The sequence below is a fragment of the Canis lupus genome, chromosome 35 (assembly GCF_011100685.1).
Source record: "Canis lupus familiaris isolate Mischka breed German Shepherd chromosome 35, alternate assembly UU_Cfam_GSD_1.0, whole genome shotgun sequence".
NCBI lineage: Eukaryota > Metazoa > Chordata > Mammalia > Carnivora > Canidae > Canis > Canis lupus.
Window position 1 is genome coordinate 10,507,083 of NC_049256.1, and position 15,236 is coordinate 10,522,318.

At 37.8% G+C, this 15,236-nt stretch overlaps 1 long non-coding RNA gene across 4 annotated transcripts in view; it reads left to right on the plus strand.

Annotated features, from left to right (window-relative positions):
* The window catches only part of LOC111094021, a 35,577-nt gene extending 29,895 nt beyond the window's left edge, over positions 1-5,682 (plus strand). The window contains exon 4 of one of the 4 annotated variants that reach the window (XR_005384135.1): positions 5,205-5,682. This is a non-coding gene — a long non-coding RNA (uncharacterized LOC111094021). Of the gene's footprint in view, positions 1-64; positions 335-761; positions 1,157-2,388; positions 2,720-5,204 lie in introns of those variants that run through there. The other 3 variants (XR_005384132.1, XR_005384133.1, XR_005384131.1) reach the window with 3 other exon arrangements.
* The last annotated feature ends 9,554 nt before the right edge of the window (positions 5,683-15,236 follow it).

Below are 15,236 nucleotides of genomic sequence, written 5' to 3' on the forward strand. Positions count from 1 at the left end.
GCTTGTGAGAACCAGGAGCTTCTTGTTAAATGGACTGACTGTAAGTTTTCTGAATTCCTTTAAGACAGAGGAGGAGGACTTTTATATGAAGAACAGAAGGATAGAGGTGCTTGCTGACAGATGGTGGCTCTAGAGGACATTGTCAGACATGATAGAGCAAGGGAGTTTGGCAGAAAAACCCGAGGAGAAGTGAGAATTCTCCAAACAATAATATAACCTGAGGGCCTGACATTTGGGAATGAGGGCAAAACAACAAAAAATTTCTCCTATCCAAAACCAGGGACACATAATTAAAGAAAAAAAAAAAAAAAAGCCAGTGTTTACTTAAAAGCTAAGCGTACCTTTAAGAGAATCAGAAGATAACTATAAATTAGTAACTAACCTTGTCATCATTATCATCATATTCTTACTATATTAAATGAATCATTGTTTGAGAGTATTAAAAAAAAAAAAAAAAAAACCCAGCATGACTAACAAAGTTTGCACTCACGTTTCAATGTATATTGTTAATGTGGAAACACAAATGTATACCTGGAGAGGCTTCCTTCTAAGGTGATACCTCTCTACCACCTGTCTGACAATTCATTGTAGCCCTGGGGCATTTTTTGGAGTTAGCTATTTGTAGTAAAAGGGAACTAATGAATAGTGCAAATGCCACTAAAAAAAAATTAGAGTGCCTTTATCAGAAGGCACAGATGTTAACTTATCAGATGCAAGGAAAAGAAACTCTTGCTAATTGGATCCTATTCTCCCTCTGTCAGTTTCATTTAAGGAGACATTTAAATGGACACAGCTGGAATTTGGAAGTTCTCCTTAAACAAGACTACATAAAGCCAAGCTGGTTTAGAGTACTTCTGTGTCTACTTCCTATTTCTTTTTTTTTTCCCCCTAGTTTGGCTCATCTGTTGGCTTGAAGATGTTAGGAAAACTGGAGTAAGGTATTAAGCAAACAGAAAAAGGTTTCCCAAAGTTAGGAAGGTAGAGGGAATTGACAGCAAGAATGTAAGTTGTTGAATTTCCAATCTTGAACTGATTCAAATGAGGCAAGACATATTTCCAACCGAATCTCAATTTGCAACTGATTTTGAAAGATCCATAAGACTTCAGAGTGAAAGTGACTTTAGGTACTAGTTAGTCCAGGGGCACCTGGGTGGCGGAGCGGTTGAGGGTCTTGGCTTTGGCTCAGGTCATGATCCCAGGGTCCTGGGATCAAGTTCTGCATTGGGCTCCTTGCAGGGAGCCTGCTTCTCCCTCTGCCTGTGTCTCTGCCTCTCTCTCTGGGTCTCTCATGAATAAATAAATACAATCTTCAAAAAATAGATACTATTTTTTAATAAATAAAATAGTCTACTATTTTTAATAAATAAAATAGTCTACTATTTTTTAAAAAACTAGAAAGTCGAAGCTCAGAGAGTCAAAATGGCCAGATGAAAACTGTGAAGTCCTATCTACCATAGATCCTCACTAGGATCAAGCTTCCCTGAATCTCAAGTTAGTGCTACTTTCAACATATCACCTTTTCTTCCAAATCACATGAGATTAAGACATTATTGATTCTGATACAAATTCTAGAGTGTGTGTGTGGGAGGGGGAGTGTCTCACTCCGGCAAGCAACTCTTCAACACCAGTGAGTGTCCTAGAACTCAATTCGGATGCCGTCTACCTGGAGCTAGCATCAGATCCCACAGGTTAAGGACTCCATACGGCAAAGCTTAAGCAAAACACAAAGCTTAATATTGGCTGGCCTTTAAACAGAAACATTTTAAAATTCTACATGCAGTGCATATGTCCGCTGTATACTTCTCTATCTCTATACTGATATTAGAGATGAGAAAAAGCAAATTGAATGAGACATGTTTTCCAGGTGAAAACAAAGAAATTGTAGGAATACTCCATTGAGTCACAGAGAGATGACCCTAAGTGACTTTGCTGTTCTGTTTCCCTAAATCAAATAACTTATGGTTACCCCAGCCTGTTCATCTTATTGCATACTCAATATGCTGTATATCATACTGGACTCTTCAGGGACACAGGTAAGTATGGCAGGAGGTTTTCAAAGTGTTTGTGGCCCATCTGCAATTTATTTCATGTTTTCCTGGGCAAACTCTGATTTCCCCGCTCTGGGCACACACATAGAATATAAACTTCATGAGAGGAGTTCAACCTAGCAGACTGCCTAGCAAGGTATCTGACACATGGAAGTTACTGCCTCCTTCCTTGGATTCATGTTCTCCAGTTTTTGTGTTCATTTTGTGATTTAAAAATACTGTATTCACCATATGTGATAGGCACCTGTTCATTTTTTTTTTGGACAATAATCCCCATCCCTTTATTCTTGTTTAATTATTTTTTATTTTATTTTTTTAAATTATTTTGGTGTCAAACCAGGATCTCGTCGGAAAAAAATATAGTAGGAAGAATTTTGAAATTAAAAGCTAACACTCCTGGTGTAAAAAGAAAAAAAGTTTACTCCAACAATAAAAAACTTTTGAGCATTCTACTCCCATCACTTTTAAGAGCTCGTGATTCAATAAATACTAAGTAGCTAGAACTTGGACAGAATCCTCAGAAGTAACGGTCTTCTTTAATAACCTCGGTGATGATGCACAGATGACTAATGGAAACAGCTACTTCCACATCTCCAGAGATCTAAATGTGAACCTGGCTGAGTAGTTGGACAAATAAATCTGGAATAGCAAAAAAAAAAAAAAAAAAAAAACAGACTCTGGGGTTTTGTTATGGTTCTGAGAACAGTGGTCACTGAGGGTGATGGCTTCTGTGTCAAATGTGGAGAAATGTGCTTTCCAGGCCAACTTAAAGTAGTTTTGTGTAGCAGTCGGTAAATTTCCACGATGACACAAAAGCTGGAAAGTGTGCATTAACTAGTATTCTCCTGAACTGCATTGTTTATGGCTTTTAGCAGTTTCAAATGAGGGTTTGGATATGGAATTCACTGCTTCCCTGGATGGACTGTACAACCCAAAGAATGCACCTCAGCTTCCCTCCGCCAGCTTTTTAATGAGGTATTATTGACACATATGAAAATATAAATTGTACGATATGATGATTAGACATGTATATATTATAAAATGAAAATCACCATAAGACTAATATCTCCATCTCTTTACATAATTATGATTTCCATGTGTGCGTGCATGTGTGTGTGTGTGTGTGTGTGTGTGTGTGTGAGAAGACATTTAAGATTACTCTCTTAACAACTCCTAAGTACAGGCATGTTTTGTTGATACTGCATGCTTGGTTCTAGACCACTGCAATAAAGCGATTGTTAAAATAAAGCAAGTCAAATAATCTTTTGGTTTTCTGGTGCATACAGAAGGTGTGTTCACACTGCACTGTAATTGAGTAAGTGTGCAATAGCATTATGTCTAAAAAATACATAGACTTTAATTAATAAATACATTATTGCTACAAAATGCTAACCGTCATCTAAGCCTTCATCGAATCCTATCACTGATCACAGATCACTATGGCAAATACAATAATAATGAAAAAGGAGGTGGGGAGAGGGGTGACTTTGTGTTTACCTGCAGAGGTAGTGTGCAGTCTACAGTTCAACCCGAGTCTTCTGACACTTTGCCTGCCAGGAAAGCTACAGTGAATGTGGAAATGTGAGTCAGAGTTCTCACCAAATTTTCTGGGAGCAGAGAGCCACACATTGAAAAATATCTATGGGATAAATGAAACACTTAGAATTGAAATAGTATTATTTGATCATATAATTTAGAAAATATCATTTGGAGGTCTTCGGGAAAATGTCCACCAGACACTCCGTCCATATTGCAATAAGGTTGTTCAGGTGTTGTTCTCTTGAGTTGCTGGAGTCCTTTATGTGTGTTTGTATATTAAGCCCCTTTCAGGTAGATGATCTGCAAGTATCTTCTCCCATTCTACTGTTGCCCTTTTATTTTGCTTCATGTTTCTTTTGCTGTGCAGAAGCTTTTTTATTTGATGTGGTCACACTTGTTTATTTTCGCTTGTGTTCCTTGCACTTTTTGTTTCTTGATTCATTAGAGCCTATTAGGGGACTGGTGTCACAGGATCCACCTGGGTCATTGGAGCTGGCAGGTGCCAGGATGAGGGAGGGGCCTGGGTTATGGGGAGTCCCGAGGGTTCTGAGAGTTGGCTTGGTGCTGGTTCTGGGGTCACAGGGAAGTCTGACACTCACTGTCTCCTCTTTCTCTCACGGAGCAGGTGTCTCTCCCGGCCAGGTTGCCCAGGTGTGGGGAAGGGCTATGGGAGTTGTGTGACTCTAACTTTCCTACCTTCCTCAATGAGTCCTTCTGTGCTTCATTCAAGTGCTGTAACCCAGCACCTGCAATCCGTGGCTTTTGTGAAGACATTTTTATGCATAGACACTTGTTCAAATTGATGTTTCCAAGGAGAACAAGCAGTAGAACAAGCTACCATTTTGCGACATCAGTCAGGATTTTTTAATGCTATTAGACTGAGTTACTAATATTTCTGGAGTGCTACTTCTAAATAATAACATTTCTGATAATAACATGTTCTAAATAATATCTAAATTGTATCATTTCAATAATAATATTTTCTAAACGGTATTATCTAAATTATAAGATCAAATAATACTATTTCAATTCTAAGTGTTTCATTTATCCCATAGATATTTTTCAATGTGTGGCTCTCTGCTACCAGAAAATTTGGTGAGAACTCTGACTCACATTTCCACATCTACTGTAGCTTTCCTGGCAGGCAAAGTGTCAGAAGACTCAGGTTGAACTGTAGACCGCATAATATCTCTGTAGATGAACACAAAGTCACCCCTCCACCCCTCCTTCAGTGTTCGGAACAATGAAATCAACATTCCAGAGCTGGTTTCCTTTAAGACACATTTAAAACTAGTAAGCATACATCTTGAGTAAATATTATGGTTTTACATACAATGGAAAAATAAATAAATGAAGCTGAGCACCAAGGAAAGCATTTCTATTGAACGGTAGTCATTAGAACTCCCAAGCTGTCCATTCAGGGGTTCCATGTTGGGGAAGGACAGGGAGACTGGAAGAGGTGGATTTGGGACAGCTTTGTATTTCTCAGATGAAGTCTCTGCATGGGAGACTTGAGGGAGACCAGAGATGGGGTCACTGAAGCGAATGATCTATCTTATAAATTAGACTTCAACTAGTGTAAAAGCTGCTGAAATGAGGGACCAATTGTTTTGGTAGCCTGTCGGAAATCATTTCCACCCTGACAAGATGCCAGCAGTGTGGTGTGATCTCCCAGCCTTCAGCTCTCATGCTGGGAGAGAAGCAGAGCGGCACAGGAGAAAATCCTCATCATGGAGAAGCACTGCAGCCAGATCCTAAGGCCCAGCATTGTCATTCGCTCCACTCACCACCTCCCTCCCTCCCCTACCCTCCCTTTCCCCCTCCCTTCTCCACCCTCCCTCGGTGGGTATAGAATTCAGTCTTTATGGAATCAGAATGAGTTGATATAAGCAATAGGAACAAAAAAACAACATCAAAAGAAATTACACCGCCATCAAACTATCTCATAATATCATTAGTGACCTAAATTAAAGCAAGATAATTGCCCCAGCAGACAACAAGCAGCCATGAAGAATACTAATAACAAGGAAAGCACATTCCCACACTCTGCCAGGAGCCAAGCTCGACAGCAGTCCTGCAATTTTTGTGCCGATTGACTGACAAATATCTTTTCTCAAGCTTAGAAAAATAAAACCCATGAAACTCACCTGCCTGGTTTTTTGTTGTTGTTGTTGTTGTTGTTGTTGTTTTGTTTTGTTTTGTTTTCTGTTTCTTGTTTTTAGCATCCTTCTTGTTAAAGTGGCAGATGCAGAAATGGGACCCTTGAAAGCTCTGCTGGGTTTTGTGCAAGTCAGTGTCGTATAAAGTCCGAGAAATGCTAAATAAGCCATGGCTTTGGTAAGAGAACAAAAACAACGTGATTCCTGACATATAGGTCAATGGCGTATTGGCTGTGTTTCACTTCATTTTCTGTAATAAATTGGGTAAGTCGTTCCGCCTCAATTTTGTTAACCCTCTAATAATACAATTTTCACAATTATGTTTCACACCAGCAACTTGTAGACATCCTAAGGTTAAAAATAGATAACAATTGGGGTGTCTGGGTGGCTCCATTGGTTAAACATCTGACTTGGCTCAGGTCATGATCTTAGGGTACTGGGATGGAGCCCCTAGTGGGGCTCCCTGTTCATCGGGGAATCTACTTCTCCTTTGCCCTCTGACCCTCCCTCCTGCTCATGCTCCTTCTCAAATAAATAAATAAAATATTCTTTAAAAAATAGACAAACACTGAAATAACCCTACTCTTCTTCCCTCATACCTTTCCAGAGTCAAAAATGACATGAATAAGTTTGAATAAAATGTTTAGCTGCAACTGTACAGATTGGGATAAACTGGTTCCCTCAGTAGGATATGAGAAGTCCTCATGAGTTACACTTGGTGGGGTTCCCTCTTAACAAACCCAGCAAGATCCTTGAGCCACTATTTGAGTGATATGCAGATAAATAGCATCCACTTCAGTTCTGCCTGTGAAGGAAATGAAGATAGGGTGCAAATTAAGGTCTATTAACAACTTGAAAACTTTAATTTCTTAGGCTTTTCATTTAAAAGAGGATGAAGAAAAATAAAATAAAATAAGATAAATGAATAAATAAAAGAGGATGAAGAATGCAAATATTTTCCATTTGCTTCCTTAGGAGTGCAAAAGAAAGAGGTCCTGTCCAGCAGGCCTCTGCCTACCTTGTTCTCACTGACACTTAAAAGATAACCAGATGAGATCTTCTTCTTCCAGGGGTTGTGTGTGGGCAGACCACTGCACTTCTTCAGGACAGTCAAGATCTAGAAACTTCTACATCCTCGAGTACTCACATAGTGCTTGACAAATCAAAATGTTCTATAAATGCTTTGTGGAGTGAAAACTAGCAACATGCCCTGTACCCACACCTGTGTTATGTTGTCTTCATTTTGGTGAATTCTGTTGAAAGCAAGACTTCATATTATTTCCAGATTCCTGGTGCTGACTTTTCTTCTCCTCTTGTACCTTTTTATGGTCATTATTCCACATCCTCCCAGGAAACAGCTTTGGTGCAACTGAAGACAGATGTGATAGAGCACAAAGGACTCTGGTTCTGGTCAGGAAGCCTGGACACTACTATGTGGCTTTGGGGAACTACACAGCAGGACTGGGTCTCCCTATATGTATTTTGAAAGTGTAAATACCATCTTCCATATGGAGTTGACAGGAAGTTTAAAGAGCTAATGCATATGCTTAGAAAGGTTCTTATTAACTATTCACTAAGTATCAATTATACTTGGATATGACTGATATATGTTATTAATGTCAATATAAAAAGTAGAGTTCATGGGGGCACCTGGGTGGCTCTGTTGGTTAAGGGTCCGACTCTTGATTTTAACTCAGGTCATGATCTCAGGGTCCCAGAATCCAGCCCCATGTCAGGCTTCACACTCAAAGGGCAATCTGTTTTTCCCTCTACCCCTCCCCCTGAAGGTTCTCATGCTCTCCTTCTCCCTCTTTATCTATCTCAAATACATAAATAAAATAGATAAAGTCGTTTTGAAAACTAGAGTTCATTCTAGACATCATATAGCTCACCAGCCTCAGTTAAGCTTTAGAAAATAGCCCCAAACGATCCAATAAATTTCCTGTCTGTACAACAAATTAGTAAGAGACATAAGACAACCCTTGTCCCTTAAGCTCTAATCACTACCTTTTTTCCATATACTTTGGTCTCATTATCCAGTTTCTGTCAGATTCATTTTGTTGTAGCAAAATTTCTGTACCAATGTGAGGTATATATCTTTAATGCACTACATAGTGCCTTGACTCTAGGAGGTGACCAATATTTCTTATTTTTTTAAAGTCAATGAATAAGTAAAACCTTTCGAAATGGTCAACAAGATCAATGGTTCCAACCTGGGGACAATTTTCCACACCCTGCACCCCACCTCCAGCCAAGACACTTGCTAGTTCAAGCTCAAGTCTTTCAGAGCTTAAAAGAGAGAGGGTACTAAGGGCATGTGATAGATAAAGGCTAGAGATGCTGTCCACATCCCCTACTGCAAGGATACCTTCCACAGTAAAGAATTATTCTATCCATATTATCAACATTGCTATGGGGAAGAAAACTTGAACTGGATCCACATTCAAGATTCCCAAGTTATTCCTCTCTTAGTTATAAAAATAATTTATTCCTAATTTTTCCTTCATAATCATCTTGAATTCATTTTCTCTAAGTGATATATAAAGTCAGTTGTTACAAGTGGCAAATAAATAAAAACTGGAAAAATAGTTTGGTTGTATTTGCTTCTTTTTGATTACTCAAAATTACTTGGTTCAAGCTTAGGAAAATTAGGTCCATTTATTTCTTGATACAGTAGTTCCCAAAAGTTAGTGAGCACCAGAAACATTTGGATGTCTTGTTAAAATACTATTGCGAGTCCTACTTGAAGAGTTTCTGATTCAGGGAGTCTGACACGGGGATGGAGAATTTGTATTTCTAGTTAATTCCCAGAAGATGATTGTGCTGGTTGGGGATGTAACCATGAGACTCACTGTGTTAATGTCCTAATTTTACCATTAGGTTGGGTGTATTCTGTTTTGTTTTAAATTCTCCCTGCTTTGTTTTGAATGCAATGAGCAAACCAATAGCCATTTTATTTTGATGAAAACATTTGATCAAATGTTTGATCAATTTGAGTCAAAAATGAACCAAAAACATTCTATTCCTTAGACTGTTTTGTTTAGCGTACCAGCCCATATTAATAAAGTCTTCTGAGAATACCATAGATATCTGGAGATGACATTCTTTTGTAACTCTTCTCCTGCACTCCCTAGTCTTTCTTATGTCTAAAATGTGTTACCATTGATTCAATGACAGGTCAGACATTTAGACAACTGCCAGTCTGATGTTAACAGAGTTAACTACAAAAGAAATATCCATGTAGGTTCTGTTTATTACTTTTGCAATTAGATTTGCATACCATTGACACCTGCTCCCAAGCCTACAATTGTGATATAGAGAAGGTAAGATAAAAAATGAGGCCAGATCTACAGCAAGTTTCCTACTCGGCCTACTTTTTCCTCTCTCGCTTACATGTGTTTTCCTACTCTGTGAATCAGATGAAAACCAGGAAAAACAAGAGTAGGCAATAATAGTGCTTACTCTAGTTGGAAATTCCTAGTCCACAAAAGCAGGCCTGGTTTTGATTACATCTAGTAATCAAGCTGTATACAGTATGACTTGACTTAATGTCTCAGGAAATGTTAATCCACACATTGGAAATCTTAATTCCAAAGATTGTACCATCCATTGACTTGGACAAGATATCACAGTTCATCATATTTTTTTAATTACGTTACTATTTTTGAGATATGAAAGACTCCTTAGGATAATCGAGTAGTAGGTTAATAATTGGGTAATATTTGTTTTTTAGACATGGCTAAGAGGACAGTATTATAAAAGTGAAAACAACATTTTAATGCTGCTGGATTGAGTGACATAGCAGTGAGTTCTGTTATACATCAATTATAAAGTCCAGCTGAAATTAACTTGGCATTTCAAAAGATAGTAAATTAAATGTCCCTGGACTTTATCCTTTTGAACTCTGTGCTTGAGTCTTGAATTCTGCAAGAGAGGAGGACATAGAGTTCATTACTTTGCTATGATTTTGGGGTGGAGAGAAATGACTGTTTTGTGCTTAGCACTTTCAAGCTTATATTAGTACAATTCCCAATTGTTGAAATCTGTTTTAGAATTCAGGGAATACTTCACTGATATTAAGCCACTATTTTTACATATAAGCATGCATACACACACAGACATACCCCATTATCTGCTAAAATGTATGACCGAGAATATAAATAGTCATTTATTCCAAATACTTAATTCTGATGTTTTAATTCAGTGTTAAGTAAGGTCATAATCCAGAGCATGTGTTAGATTCATTCACTTGTTTATTTCTTCTTTTACTCATGATATATAATATACGTTAGATGATAGCTACTGCTGTAGGTATGGCTACCCAGATTCCTACTGGCAAATTTATCAACTGGAATTAAATGTTTCAAATGATAGCTTTTTATATAGAGTGAATGAAATAACACAAAATTTAAAGTAATAAGCCTGACTTCAAAAGTTGTATCTGACCCAATGAATTGATTGAAAATTCATACCAATGGAAAATTATGCAAACATTTTGCAGGACTACCATTCTGGAGTTAGTAGTAAGTAAGTAAGCATTCTTACTTTACATATCATAATCTGCTAGAAAATATGGCCTGTGGAAAGTTTATTGATTTTAAAAACTGGATTAAAAATAACCAGACAAAAATCCTGAATAGTCCAGCAAAAATCCCAGACTACTTAAAACATTTCAGCAGTATTTTCTCATTTACAAAGGATCTTGTAAAATCATAGACTTTAATGCTAAAAATGAATTAAAAAATCACTGTCAAGAGAAAAACTTGAAGTTATGATATCCTTTGAGGTAACCAGAAACTTTCTGGGGTTTGCAAAACTCAGGTTGGAAACACTTCACTAGGATAATACTTCAACATAAATTCGAAAACAGAAATAAAACTAAACCTTTCATTTAATAATAGCTCTGTGCCAAACCCTCTAATAGGCTCTGTAGAAAATCGAAAAAAGATTAAGAAACCCTGCTCCCAATCACTTAAAGGCGGATGGGTATTCTTTCTTAAATGGCCTTTATAACATCTATTTAGATGTCTGTGTCCTAAAAGGAGAATGCCATATTAACATCAATGTCTCACTGAGGAACAAAAAGGAAAAGTTTAGAAAGAACATATCTTTAGAGAATGCATTTTTTCGATCCAATGAAAGACAGATAACTTGACTTTGACCATAACTTTGCCTAAGTATGAAAACTCCTTGACTTTGAAGTGAAATAAGTCAGTCAAAGAAAGCAAATACCATATGATTTTACTCACATGTGGAATATAAGGGGGAAAAATGAACAAAGAAAAAAAACACAAAGAAGCAGACTCTTAAATATGGAGAGCAAACTGCAGTTTACTAGAGGGAGGTGGATGAAGGATGGCTGAAATAGGTGGAGGGGATTAAGGAGTGCACCTGTTGTGATGAGCACTGAGTAATATACAGAACTGTTGGATCATTATATTGTACACATGAAATTGATATATATATATATATATAGTGTGTTTATTATACTGGAATTTAAAAAATAATTTTTGACCTCTAGTACTTAACTTTATCTCACCAAGCAAAAAAAAAAAAAAAAAAGAAGTATTTGAATATGTTTTAAGAATTAATAGTAAAATGAAAATAAACTCATATTGTATATGACAAATATGACAAATTTCTCAAATATGAATAAATAGGGCAGCCTAGGATTGATGGTAAGATGCCTCTTTCTAACTGAACAAATTTGAGTGAGATCAGAAATGGGGGAGGGGTGTTGCATAGGAAGGCTGCTCTAAAAGCATTACCCCTGGTGTTGCTCACCTGTTCAGGTGATTTGGGGGAATGTGATTTGACAATTTTAATACCTCTTGTTGAACAATTGATGTTTTTAAGAGTCACTAAGATCTCATTTTTTAAAAAAAAATATTTTATTTATTTGAGAGACAGAGAGAGAGAGAGAGAAAGGAAAGAGAGAATGACCTGGTGGGGAGAGGCAGAGGGGGAGACAGAACCTCAAGCAGACTTGCCACTGAGCATGGAGCCCAACAGGGTGTGTGATTTCACGACCCTGAGATCATGACCTGAGCTGAAACCATGAGTTGCTTGCTTAACCAACAACCACCCAGGTGCCCCCTGACATCCCATTTTGATGAATCTTATTTAGAAATGATATTTAAGGGCAGCCCCAGTGGCCCAGTGGTTTAGCACCATCTTTGGCCTGGGGTGTGATCCTGGAGACCCAGGACGGAGTCCCATGTCAGGCTCCCTGCATGGAGCCTGCTTCTACCTCTGCCTGTGTCTCTGCCTCTCTCTATCTCTCTGTGTCTGTCATGAATAAATAAATAAAATCTTTAAAAAGGAAGAGAAATGATATTTAAGTTTCCAGAATGGAGGAAGCATTGGTGGATATTTCATTTCCTCCTGAGTGGAGTCATTACTCAGAGATAGTCTTAGCAGATACAGGTAAGACACAAGCAGCTTTGATGTTTGCTCTCTTCCCCAGGAGACCAGTGGGCAAGACAGAGTGGGAAACCAGACAGAAAAGATAAGCACTACACATTCTCCTCCAGGCAGCCCATACTCTTGCAGAAAATGGGACAATGACTGGGTACCCATGTTTAAGAAGTGACATCAAGCAGTAGATCATGGAGAGTGAATAGTGAATGCTCTATTGATTGGGGACACCTTTGTAGCCTTTCCTCTTAGAGGGTAGCTGGATGTAGTCCTGTCACTTATGCAAGGTGACTAGGTATTTAGGTATGGGGCTGTTCACTCATGATTAACCTACCATCTATTTTTAAATGATGAATTGTAAGTCATACCCACTCTTCCTCAAAAGTAGCCCTGGTGCATCAATGTCAACTGTTATACTGTGACCAAGTTTCAACATCAAGCTTATAGCTACCCCTACATATTACAAAGCCCATTGAAATCAGAAAGCCTCCTTGAGTCTCTAGACATGTTGATCCAAGTGCATCAGGCTACATGGGATGTGTTATGCATAGCAAGTAATAAAACTCTCTAGAAGCTTGAGAAGAAAAAATATCTCAGATAGGATACTTTCCAAAAGAGTGTGAAGACACCACTGGGTTTTACCTTGTCTCCGTAGAAGCTATTCTTCTCTAGAATCCTTTAGGTAAGTATTTCAGAAATGTGTAACCTAATATAGATAATGAGTCTCTAGATTTTTGGAACCAAAACTGTTGTCCTCTCAACTCTGTTTTCTTTGGTACCCTCACTCTCTTACTTATTGAAATACTGAAGATGCCCCCAGAATGATACAGATGACTGATTCCCACTATGTGTTTAAAGGGAACTATCTCTTGGGGCACCCAGGTGATTCAGTCCATTGAGCGATGGACTCTTGGTTTTGGCTCAGGTCATGATCTCGGTCGTAAGACTGAGCTTTGTTTGCATTGGGCTCTGCACTCAGTGAGGTGTCTGCTGGAGATGCTGTCTACCTCTGCCTCTGCCACTCCTCCTGTTCACTCTCTCTCTCTCTCTCTCAAAATAAATAAAATCTAAAAAAAAAAAAAAAAAAAGACACTGTCTTCCAGTGAAGAGCCACAGCTAACCACTCTGGCTCGGCATCATGTTATTGCTTATATATGCATATTTATGTATACATATATTCTCTTTTCCTCCCAACTCTCCTTGCACCAAACAAAAGACACAAGAGTGTTTATTTTAGTCTTTATTTTAAATGTGATCTCTAACTATAAAGGAATTAAGGAATATTTCTATACACAACACCACCCACAGTACACCAGCCAATTTGAGGAATGGATTCCCAATGAAATGGGAAATAACCAGTTATTTTCATAGCAAGCATAACAAGTCAGGTTAAGTTGTATTCACCTACAAGCTTTTGTAAAGCTATAAGCTGAACTCCTGATACTCTCTTTGGTACAAATTATTATTTTCTTCTACACACACATTCTGCTTTTTCTGCTCTTAGAAATTCCTTTGAGATGAACAAATGATCCATATGCTGAAAAGGTAAATGGATTGTGCACATGAATGATGCCATGGTTGTTAATTTGCCATAGGATAGCAACATTAAAAATGAGGATTGCCATTTGCATGGGAGACATTGTGATTTTTTTTTAAAGTGAGGGGAGTTTTCAATCTTTGGAAAATGATTCTTTACTTAGAATGTAATGGCTAAGAGTATAAAACCCAATGTTTCCAGCCTTTCCTCTCACGTCAAATCACGAAGTCATGTGAATTTTGCCTTTGGTTTCAAGCAGGTCATTTAATTGTCTGCCCCTTCTTCCTGCCTGGCTGAATTTAAACAAACCTATCTCTAAAATGTATACAAATCAAACTCAGGGGAGACCTGAAACATCTCAGTTGCCTTTTATTTAAGTCAACATTTCTACTCAAAAAAATTAGTGAATCACAAATTACTGTGCTTGGAAAATTATGCACATTTTGTTTAATTGTGTATAAATGAACCTAGAGGGAGCATAATTCTGTAATTTTCAAGTCAGGAATGGAGGTGAACAGGTTTCTAGGCATTTGACTAATATACTACTTATGCTAGTGGCAAGCATTATCTCTACCGTGACGGAACCATAATGCAGCTTTTATCCCATTGAACATTTCATTAGTTGCCATATTGGAAACTTTTCTTATCTAAGAAAATTTCTAAATGTGGACTATAGTTAATCTCTTAGTACAAGCCAAACAAGCCATACAAAGAATCAGAAATGAGAAATCACTAGTTATGCTATGTTGAAAGATAGACCCCCTACTGAGAAATTCTATCTAGAGTCCTTGCCAACTATCTTCTAAATAATATAGATAAATGTTCGAGTGAAACTTTCTCCTCAGAAAGAACTTGATTGAGCTTTATAAAACTGTGTAGAGCACATAGCAAGTCTGTACACATTGTAGGAGTTTGATAAATATTGAAATAGGAAGTTATGTCCTTTAGAACTATGGTGACATCTATTTTTCTAAGCAATTTAATACATTTTCATTCTGAGTGACTCAAGCCAATCAGTAAGACATAATTTATAAAATAGCCTCTTATTTTAAATAAAAAGGGCCCTAAATTTGAGTGTGGATTGATTTGTTTTCTAATTGGTGGTTGTGATACTGTGATATAATAGGAGATGGGTGTTTGATCTTTCTTCATGGCTCTTGGCCTAAGAGCCTCTAAAACCCTTGCAATTTCCTGATGGGGAAGAGGACCATCTTTTGTTATTCAAATTAAGCCCCTGTCGACTACCCTTGAGTTTATGCTAATGAGGTGACCTTGGTGGGCCCCTAGATAGCTTCAGGATGGAGGCTGATTGCTAAAGGAACTAACCCTGTGATTTAGAGGTTTGAGACTTTTAACCCCATCTCAGAACTCCAGGGGCTGAGGGGCTAGAGACTGACTTATCACCATCAATGGAGAGTGCTGTAATAAAACATAACAAGTAATATAACTTTCATTAAAAAGCCAAAAAGATGAGGTTCAGAGGTTTTCCATATTGATGAACATGTAGAGATGCTGGGAGGGTTGTGTACCCAGGTA